This window comes from Perognathus longimembris, chromosome 28 (genome assembly GCF_023159225.1).
Source record: "Perognathus longimembris pacificus isolate PPM17 chromosome 28, ASM2315922v1, whole genome shotgun sequence".
Classification (NCBI taxonomy): domain Eukaryota; kingdom Metazoa; phylum Chordata; class Mammalia; order Rodentia; family Heteromyidae; genus Perognathus; species Perognathus longimembris.
In genome coordinates this window covers 70,958,056-70,969,176 of record NC_063188.1, presented here as the reverse complement: position 1 = coordinate 70,969,176, position 11,121 = coordinate 70,958,056, and the positions used below count along the sequence as shown (strand labels likewise).

General features: G+C 44.0%; 1 pseudogene; it reads right to left on the bottom strand.

The window, feature by feature from the left end:
- Nucleotides 1-2,585: 2,585 nt before the first annotated feature.
- LOC125342942 lies at nucleotides 2,586-3,463 on the bottom strand (annotated as a pseudogene).
- Between the last annotated feature and the right edge of the window lie 7,658 nt (nucleotides 3,464-11,121).

The window sequence follows — 11,121 nt, the reverse complement described above, 5'->3', positions numbered from 1 at the left end:
ATTCTGAAACCAGGTGCCGCCCTTTGCCTATGGACTGCTTGTTTCAAAAGAGCCTCTTTTTTTTTCTTCAGTCCCAGCTACTGCATGTCATGAAGACCTTTGAACTGAAATGACAATTTTTCCTTAATGCAAGAATTACAATTAGAAATACTTATCCATTCAGCTTTCCAATATATTAGTGAGAAACATTGGCCCATTTTGCCATTTCTCCCTACATACATAGAGTTAATGAGAGTTTACTTCTATCCCCATTAGTTTAATATACATCCTTTTACATCCAAATTTCTGACACTTAGCTCTGATTTTTTTTTTTTTTTTTGGCCAGTCCTGGAGCTTGGACTCAGGGCCTGAGCACTGTCCCTGGCTTCTTCCCGCTCAAGGCTAGCACTCTGCCACTTGAGCCACAGCGCCGCTTCTGGCCGTTTTCTGTATATGTGGTGCTGGGGAATCGAACCTAGGGCCTTGTGTATCCGAGGCAGGCACTCTTGCCACTAGGCTATATCCCCAGCCCTGATTTTTTTAATTAAACATTTTTAAACTATAGTTCCTCTTTAAAACAATGCAATAAGCCTTTAAAGCATTTGGTAATGCCCAAACTTGATGACCATTTGAATTTAAACTTAGACTCACTCAATTTTACATCATACTAATAGTCTTGAACATGTTCACACTCACATGCACACACACATACATATTCAAAGGATCTTAAAGCGCGCAAAATAAACATCGGCTGTACATTTTCCAGTGGCAAGAGATATTTTTACCAATCTTACTCCTGCAACACACAAATTTTAAGACAAAACCTTTAATATATGATTTTAGCATTCTCCAGCCTCATTTTCCAGGGCTTGATAGTCTTAGTAAAACATTTTTAGTTTAGTAAAACATTTTAGCACACCAAATAATTTTCTGCTTAAGAAGGCTGGGTGGGGGTCCCCCTAGAGTTCTTTTTGCGGACATTCACACTGATTGTGAGCTGTCGCCTGTACGTCTCATGCAGGTTTGACACAAAAGAGACTGTCACTTACAAATACAGAAGACAGTGCTGCGCGGTGGGGTCACTCCCCCATCGCCTGCGGGTGGCTTGGGCTGGTCAGTGTCTGCCCCTGTCGGCGGCGGCTGCGGGTCAGGACTCGGGGCTGATGCCTCCGTGCCCTGGGCTGCCAGCTCCAGGACTGGTCGGGACCCTCCAGAGCGGAGGGCACAGCTGAAACATTTTAAGAAAGGCTGAACCCAAGCTGGAGTGTCCCTGTCAACTAGTTCCCTCCAGGTGTCTATATAAGGAATCTGGTCTATATAGCCTGAATGAGGGGCTTCGATTAGGCTTTGTAAAGTGCTGATCTTAACTATGTTAAAGCTCCCCTCAGGTGGCCAATTAGCTCTCTCAAAGGTGGGCCATCCTGACTTACACAGGGTGATCCATTTTTCCTCCTTAAGGGCCACACCTCGGTTCTGAGCTATTTCCTTGACCTCCCTACAGTGAGCTAGGGTCAAATCTAGGGGGCTAGATGGAGATCCCCAAGACGGAATGTTACCCATAGCTCTGATCAGATGTTTAGTTCAAAAGGCTACAAAAAAAACAAAACAAAACAAAAAACCAACAACACAACACACAGGTCTGAGAATAAGAAAAGCTATGAGTTGGAGATCTCCTAGGTTGGCCCACAAGCCTCCTCTTGCAAGCTAGAAGCAGCAGGAGCAGACCTAAGTTGGCCCAACCTCCCACAAGGGTGCAGGAGGAGTGGACCCAAGTGGACTCAGGTAAGGGTGGAGAGTCTCCTAGGTTGGCCCACAAGCCTCCTCCTGCAAGCTAAGCAGCAGGAGCAGACCTAAGTTGGCCCACAACCTCCCGCAAGGGTGCAGGAGGAGTGGACCTAAGTGGACTCAGAGTCTGGGGCGTCCCCCAGTCTCCTCGGGATTGCCGAGTAAGTGCGTCCGCTTCGACAACCCCTTAAAGAACCCCTTTAAGAAATAAGCAAAAGCAAAACAGACAAATTACAGGACAAGACAAATAAATGAACAGCACTGTTTCCTTACCTTCGGAGTCTGGGGTCTCGGGGGTCTCTGGGGCGATCCCGGACGAAACCCCAAATGTTGTGCCAAGTCGCGAGACAACCACCAAGAAGGCCACCGAGACTCAGATGTTCCGAAATGCAAAAGCAAGGCAAGGCTTTATTTAAGCGAGCTGCAACTCGGGCCTCGTCCTACCCACCGACATAGCGGAGGTTAGGAGGGAGCCTCGAGCTGCGATTACACAGGGCTTATAAAGGCAAAAAACAAAGTTACAACAATCAGGTGTTCAAGCAAGCAAGATTAGGACACAGGTACAAGTCTGATTGGCTCAGGGCTCAAGGCACTCTGGGGCAGTTAGAGTTAAGCATTCCCAGTGGTTAGAGTTCTTGACCGACTGGGCCCTAATAAGCTTGTTCTGGGTTTGCTCACAGGGCCTGCTTATCTCAGGTTCACGTGGTAAAGTGAGGCTCACGTGGTAAAGTGGGGTCTGACTTCAAAGTCTGGCACTTCATTATCTCCAATTAATCACTCAAAAAACAGAAGTGGTGCTGTGGCTCAAAGTGGTGGAGCAAAAGAGCTCCCATGGCAGTGCCCAGGCCCTGAGTTCAAGCCCCACAACTGACAAAAAAAAAAAGAACAACAAATTTGAACTATGTTCACCCATAGCATTGTGGGCCAGGTTGCTTAGCAGGCTATTTAGGGTAGTGTGTAAAGAGCTGGGATTGCAGGACTGCTTAGCTTGTCACAGTGTTCTTGGAGACAGAGGGCAACTCCTTGAAGCAAACATCCTTCCTGCATACTCCATGTGGGTTTTCCTTAGGACAAATGGTAAAGCCCAAAGGTGTGGCATACAGTCCTATGGCAGGATGGAGAGTACAGGTCTATGTCAAGGATATGAAGTTCCATAGAGGGAGGCTTCCTGCAGGAGTGAGTTGCTGGGAAAGGGTAGACTGATGCCAGAAGGCAGCATAAGTTTTGCAGCCATTTTCAGCTTTTCTACTTCGGTCTCCTGGAGTCTTTTGGTTTTGGCCCTTTTGGTTCAGTTCTGGAATCAGATTTTGACCTGAGCCTCTGTAAGATTCAGAGAATGGAGTACTCTGCACTCTTTGCAATGGACAGGTACTGTTTTTGATGGAACTTGCATTCTAGTGCTAAAAGCTGGGATGAAGTGAAGGAATTTCTGGGCTTGCCATTAGTCTTGGGTTTCCTCAAGGTACAAGCAGTGGAGCTCAATGTCTTGGCCCACTTCCTACATCCGTGTTGCCCATCTCCAGAGTTCTCCAACTTGACCAGAGTTCCAAGGCTGTGTATGCAGTAGGGCGAACTGGAGGCCTTGACACAGTGCTTCTCAGAGCTCCCCTTGTTGTCCCCAGATCCAGGACCCTGCCACCAGTGCCTAGCCTTTCTCATCTCAGGAAAACAAATCATTGCCTTTGGCCACCAAAGCCATGACTTCTCAGACACACAGAATATAACCTCCTAGCACATGACTCCCTGGATTGGTGGCCACTCTTGAACAGCGACTCAAACGTTTTTAAAAAAATGAATATGTGTTTATTTGAATATATTACACATTATTTGACTCAATAAAAATTTAAAAAGATTTATAATACTATAAAATATTCCGTGCAGGGCACTAGTGGCTCATGCCTATAATCTTAGCTATTCAGGAGGTTGAGGTCCAAAGAAAGTCTGAGACTCTTATCTTCAATTAACCAGTTAAAAAGCCTTAAGTGGATGGAATGCTGGTGGCTCATTCCTGTAACCCTAGCTACTCAGGAGGCTGAGATCTGAGGATCTCAGTTTGAAGCCAGCCTGGGCAGAAAAGTCCATGAGATGCTGACCTTCAATTAACCACCAGAAAACCAGAAGTGGCACTGTGGTTCAAAGTGATACAGTGGTAGCCTTGAGCAAAAAAGCTTAGGGACAGTGCCCAGACCCCAAATTCAAGCCCCATGACCCCCCTAGCCCCCCCAAACAAAGCCAAAACCAAAAGCCTTAAGTGGGGCTGTGGCTCAAGTGGTATAGCGCAAAAAAGCTTAAGGACAGGGCACAGGCCCTGAGTTCAAGCCCCAGACCACACACACACACACACACACACACACGCACGCACGCACGCACGCATGCACACACACGCACGCACACATGCATGATTCAATATAGCTTTTTTAAAAACGTAAAGTGGTTTTACAAAGACGTTTCAATTCAACATGTCAATTTATGATGTGATCAATGTCAGCACTTATACAGGCCTCCCATCTCTCCTAGCCCCTTCCATCCACTCCAGTTACAAGGCCACAGTCCTTTGAGGTGGTCGCCATTGCAACTTTGATTTTCTATCTGCACACAAAAAAGGCCAGTGCAGTTTTTTGTTTTTAAGTCCAAAGTGGGTTTTCCAGTTTGAAGGGCAGGGGAAGAGGGCTGCATAAATTACCATAGAGCCAAACTCCTATCTAGGGACCAAAGAAATATTGAATCGTATAGATTGATGGATGTTTTGCTTTTATTTCATTTTTTGTCTTTAATTTCATGCTTGTAAATAACAGGTGAACTCATCTAGACCAGGAAAGGACCACACAATGCAGGAAAACCTGCCCAAATAGGCTCCTTGAGCTTGCTAACCACTATGGCTTACCAAGTCTTGTCCTTTCCTACTGCAGCAAAAGCAACTGGAAACTCCTGTCACCTCAGGACTAGGCCCTGGGAGATCCTGTGACAGAATGACAAATCCCAGTGAAGTCTCAGTCAGTCTCCTTCACTGATCACTGGGGCATGACTTCAGAAGGGGAAGAAAACTCAGGAACTGAGAAAATCCAAGAACATTCTGCAAAGAAGAGGGGATCCAATGGCAGGTATCTAGGCCGAGGGGACTGAAATCTGCAGTTGTGTTCACAGGGGTAATGTGTGACAGAGGAGTGTGACAGAGGAGAAGCCAGTCAGGAGGCTGCGGTGGATGGGAGGGTCATGTTCTGGGGACTGGAGCTGCCCAGTGCAGTCTGTCTGAAGGTCTTGTCCGTTTCCAATACCTCTAATTGGTGCACTGGCAATAGCAGTATTGGTTGTAAAGTTCAGGAGGCACCAGGAAGGGCACTGGCAGAGACCTAGCCCAGAGCCTGCTGGTGTTGGTCGGTTGGCCATGAAGTTACTGTTGCTATGGTTCCAAGAGTCGCACCTTCCTGGGGAAGGTTCTCCTGGCCCTTTTGTGGATATTTGGTGAACTCCATGGGCTTCCTTTTTACTTCCAGTGGCTCTGCCATCCTTCATGTATGCCTCACAAAACATTTCTACCCACGCATGCTTCTCACTGTTTCTCTGGCCATTAGATGGCAGCATTGCACCGTGCAGCTGACTTGCCTCACATCACACACCCTCTGTGTTTGAAAAAAATTTACTCAGGAGTATCCAAGTCAAAAGTAAGCTATTTTCTTCAACTGCACAAGCTGCCTAGGTCTAGAGATCTCAAATCTCATTGAACAAACAAGGAAATCTAGTTCAACAAACAAAGAAAGTGTGTCCATTTATTATCTCTTTGATGTGGTGGAGAGCTAGTTTTGAGTGAACAAACTCAGGGACAGTGCTCAGACCCAGAGGTTTTTGGTTTTTTTTTTTTTGTTACCTCCTCCCTCATTCCCCCCCTCCCCCCTCCTCCTTTCCCTCCCCCCCACCATGAGTTGTTCAGTTCATTTACACCAAACAGTATTGCTTTTGTAGTCCTTAGTCTTTTTTTACCCCGTGTCTCTCGATTTTGGTATCCCCTTTCAGTTTCCTACTTCTAAAGCCAGTATACACGGTTTCCAATGTACTCAGATAAGATACAGTGATAGTGCAGGTACACCACAGGAAGGGGATACAAGAAGATCATCAATAATAGAAGCTACGGTTACACATAGCACGTTGAAAGTAGTTACAACAGTGATATAACAATCGTTTCCATAACATGGAGTTCATTTCACTTAGCATCATCATATGTGTTCATAAGGGTATAGCTATTAGGCTCTTGTGATCCTCTGCTGTGACTTGCCTAAACCTGTGCTAATTATTCCCTATGAGGGAGACCATAGAGTCCATGTTTCTTTGGGTCTGGCTCACTTCACTTAGTATAATTATTTTCAAGTCCTTCCATTTCCTTACGAGTGGGGCAATGTTATTATTTCTGATAGAGGCATAAAATTCCATTGTGTATATGTACCACATTTTCCTGATCCATTTGTCTACTGAGGGGCATCTGGGTTGGTTCCATATTCTAGCTATGACAAATTGTGCTATGATGAACATTGTTGTGCTGGTGGCTTTATTGTGTTCTTGTTTGTGGTCTTTTGGGTAGATTCCCAAAAGTGGAGTTGCTGAGACTCAGAGTTTAATCCCCAGTACCAGCACACACAAAAGTTTCTAAGGTCACTACTTAAGATATTAACAGTCAAAATGTTTGGAGGCTGGCTGGCCTGTCTTCCTTCTCTCTCTCTCTCTCTCTCTGCTGGCTTGCTCTCTCTATCTCTTTCCTCTCTCTCCTCTCTTTCTTCCCCCTCCTCTCTTTCTTTCATGAGTCCTGGGGCTTGAAGTCTCGGGGCCTGGGCACTGACCCTGAGTTTTTGTGCTCCTGTTGGTGCTCTACTTCTTGAGCCACAACTTCACACCCAGCTTTTTGGTGGTTAGTTGTAGATGTAAGTCTCACAGACCTTTCTGCCCTGGCTAGTTTCTTAATTTGATTCTCAGATCTCAGCCTCCTGAGTAGCTAGGATTACAGGCATGAGCCACCTGGGGCCAGCTGGAGGCCCTTTCTTTACTTATCACTGAAGTCGATGGATTAAGGCCTATAGACAATAAGGTTGGTTTGTTTTTATTCTCTGTACTGAGGCTCTTAGCATCCTTTAGCTTTTTCTGCTCCAAGCTGGTCATCTATTGCCTGAGCCAAAGCTCTGCTTCTGGCTTTTTAGTGTTTAATTGGAGATAAGAGTCTCAGAAGTTTCTGTACCAGCTGGCTTTGCAGCATTATCCTCAGATAATATTTCAACCTCTTGTGTAGCTAGTAATACAGGCCTGAGCCACCTGCACCTGGCCATATGTTTATTATTATCTATTCAACTGGACTTAATTCTTAAGTAGTTCTTAGTGAAGTTTGAATTTATCAGCCTATGTAGACATTGACCCTCAGTCAATAAACTTGTGAAATCCTGAGTTAGTGAGTAGAAATTATGATTTGAGGTGTGGTTTTGTATTGTTTGGTTAGTACTCCTGGTTCCTATCTTGTCTTCCCACAACCTGTGTGCACTCTTGTGTGTACTTCTGCACATGTCTGATACTGCCTTACTGCCTTACTTTAGTTTTGGTCACCATTAATACTAAGTTTCTTCTAGTGCCTCTTATGTACTTCATTGTGAGTTACAGGCCATGTGTGTCTATGTTTATCATTTTTCATACATATTCAAATAATATTTTTCAGGATGCATATTTGCTCTTACACACTTCCCCTGAAGTACTTGAGAGAGTTCAATGCAGTAAATATCAGGATGTGATACTCACTCTCACTAGGAGATGGCCTACTGAATTTCTTATCTTTTTGTTCAGTTGTGGGGCTTGAACTCAGGGCCTGGACATGGGTCCCTGATATTTTTCCATTCAAAGCTAGTGCTCTACCATTTTGAACCACAGCGCCACTGATCAACTGAAGTTTTAATCCAACTATGTATCTACATGAGCTGCCATGTCCCCATAAACCTACATAAATGCACAAAATAACCAAGATGCAGAATCAAATCTTCTGTGGTATTGGGATTTTTTTTTTTTTACCAATTTCTTTGTGAAATACAAACAGCAACCAGAATTGAAAAATAATAAGGAATATCACTTACATTATCACTCAAAAATTCTATCATATCTTTAGTAAAAGTAAAACAAAGTATAGGTAAGATCCTGCAAATCACTTCTGAGGGACTGTCAAGCAGCTGAAATAATTGGAAGGGTATGCCACATTACTGGATTTCAAGATTCAAGACTGAGTATGTGGGTTTCTCCCAAATTATGTACAGATTCAATGCAATTCTGGCAGCCTTGCACTGAAACTGTTTTGCTCTGTAAAATCAATAAAGGAAAATATCTTTCCAAATATGGTCTGACTAGGTGCCTATGGCTCATGCCTGTAATCTTAGGTACTTAAGAGGCTCAGATTAGAGGACTGAGGTTCAAGGCTAGCCAGGGCAGAACAGTCTGTGTGACTATTGTCTCCAGTTATCCAACAAAAAGCTAGGAGTGGTGTTATGACTAAGGTGCTGAAGTGCTAATACACACACACACACACACACACACACACACACACACACACACACACAATTGGTTTGGAAAAAAGTTCCTGGCAACTCTTCTTGGTACAAATTGGTAATTTTATTAATATATATGTGGAAAATAAACTGAAATACTCTAATAATTTCCTACCAGATAAAGAATGGGGGATATACCATAGCTGAATTCAAAGTTTCTATTACCACTATAGCCATCAGGAGATTGTGGTACTGCCTAAAGAGAGGAAATGAGTGTTTATACCTAAATCCCTACAGTTGAGTTTTCTACAATGCTGTCATTGTTATTCAGTAGGAAAGGATGGTGCTTGGGGTGCCCATTAAAATGCAAATAATTAAACTGTGACTTTTTGCCAATCCTGGGGCTTGGACTCAGGGCCTGTGCACTGTCCCTGGCTTCTTTTTGCTCAAGGCTAGCACTCTACTACTTGAGCCACAGCGCCACTTTCATCTTTTTCTGTTTATGTGGTGCTGAGGAATCGAACCCAAGGCTTCATGCACGCAAGGCAAACACTACCACTAAGCAACATTCCCAGCCCTAAACTGTGACTTTTACCTCATTCCACATAACAAATTTTATGGCTTCATTAAATAAATAAATAAATAAATAAATAAATAAATAAATAAATAAATAAATATCCTAGCACTGGTGTCTCATATCTGAACTACTAGCTGAGAGGACGCTGAGATTTGAGGATCTAACTTCAAAGCCCATGAAGGAAAGTCCGTGAGACATTTATTTCCAATGAACCACCAAGAGGGCTGGCTTGAGCTGTGGCTCAAGTAGAACAACACCATCACCACTGTGCTGTATCTTTTGTTTTAGGACACACAGTTAACTCTTCTCTTCCTCTCTGGAGAAGAGACTGTCACTTAAGAGGAAGGGCCAGGGAGCATAAATTATAAAGGGTCAATGAATGGAGTTTCTTAGTGAAGCTATGACAACTGGGGCCCTGTGTCCTGTTACTCTAGTGTAATGGTTTCCATGATCAAATCCCTTCCTCATTCTGACATCACTTGTCTTCTCTCAGGAGGACTGCTCTATGGACTCAGGACAAAAACAACAACACCAAAAAAAAAAAAAAAAGCAAAAACTGGACTAAAACCACAACGGGTTAGGTCTGGAAGCACAAACCTAAAATTCAAGATTCTAGGGGAGAGGAGATAAAGAAAGATGGCTAGTTTGAGGCCTGCCTGGGCAAAGTTACCAAACCCCTAGCTCAAACACAAAAGCAAAAGTTCTAGGGGAGATGTTGGAGTGGTTGAGTGTTTGATTTGAACACATGGGGCCTTGGGTTCAATCTCCAGCACCAAAAATATACATGCCATACGGTAGAATGAGCATCCCTCAAAGGTTCATTTGCTCAAGGATTATTCCCCAGTGTGGCGCTATTTGAGATGGTGGAAGCTTCAGGAGGTGGGGCCTTAGCAGTACTTGGTCCTTGGAAAGGGAACAATACCTGATGCTTTGCTCCTCATTGTATTGGGACTGGGGCTGTGCTGTGAGCTGTTTATTTTGCCACTCCTAACATGCTGTGCTGCCCTCCCCAGATGCCTTACCATGGGGATCTCTGATTTCGCACTGAAATCTCTAAGATGAGGATGCACTATGACCCATTTCTCCACACTTGCTTCTGATACTTTATTATACTACCATGTAGCTGAATAACACAGAAAATTGGCACCCAGGAGTGGGAAAGGCACTGAGGTCACTATATCTGTGAAGATGTGGAGGAGCTGTTGCAGTTGGTGAGTGGAAGGTGTTGGAGGAATTTGGAGGCACAGGCTACAGAAAGCCTCAGGTGCTTAGTGGGTGATTCTGGTGGCAGGCATAACAGACATGAATGTTGAGAAAAATGTGGATAGTAAAGGGCATGCTGATGAGGTTTCAACTTCAAATGATGACTCCATTTGGGAATTGGACCAGAGATAATCAATTTTTTACATGGGGTTAAAAAAAAAACAAAAAACATGATGACATAAAGCCCACGCCTTGATTTTTTTGGGAATCTGTATTTTAAAGTGATAGACTAGATTGCTTGGTGAAGCAGATTTCAAGATGCTGCTTTTCATCAAATTTACTGTGAGAATCAGGAGGAAAAAGGAACACAATGGAAAGATTTTGAAAATTTGCATTTTTGGTCAGCAAAAAATTTGCACACGGTGCCGTTTTTGTTGTCTTTTCCTTTTGTCTTGCTAGTTTGTTCATTTGTCTTTGGGAGGGTAAGGGGGCCACAGAAAAGGTGGGACAAAGGGCGAACAAATACAGCAGTGGTCCTCATTAGACACTATGTTGAAAGTGAACTATATGACTTGTGGGTAGGATGGGAGGGGAAAACTGGGAGGGAGCTAGAAGGGTGACATTGTCCAAAAAGAAATGTACTCTTTACCTGACTTATATAACTGTAACCCCTCTGCTTATCTCATCTATAATAACCACAAAATATATTTTTAAAGTATAAACAGAAGAATAATTCATTAATTTTTTTCATTGTCTTCCCCTCAGTGAATAAATTGACCAAGCTTGGACCATTAAAAAAAACCAAAGTGAGGGCTGGGGATATAGCCTAGCGGCAAGAGTGCCTGCCTCGGATACACGAGGCCCTAGGTTCGATTCCCCAGCACCACATATACAGAAAACGGCCAGAAGCGGCACTGTGGCTCAAGTGGCAGAGTGCTAGCCTTGAGCGGGAAGAAGCCAGGGACAGTGCTCAGGCCCTGAGTCCAAGGCCCAGGACTGGCAAAAACAAAAAAAAACAAAAAACCAAAGTGAACATGGGGGTCACCATGAAGGAGAGTGCCAGTGAAGAAGCCA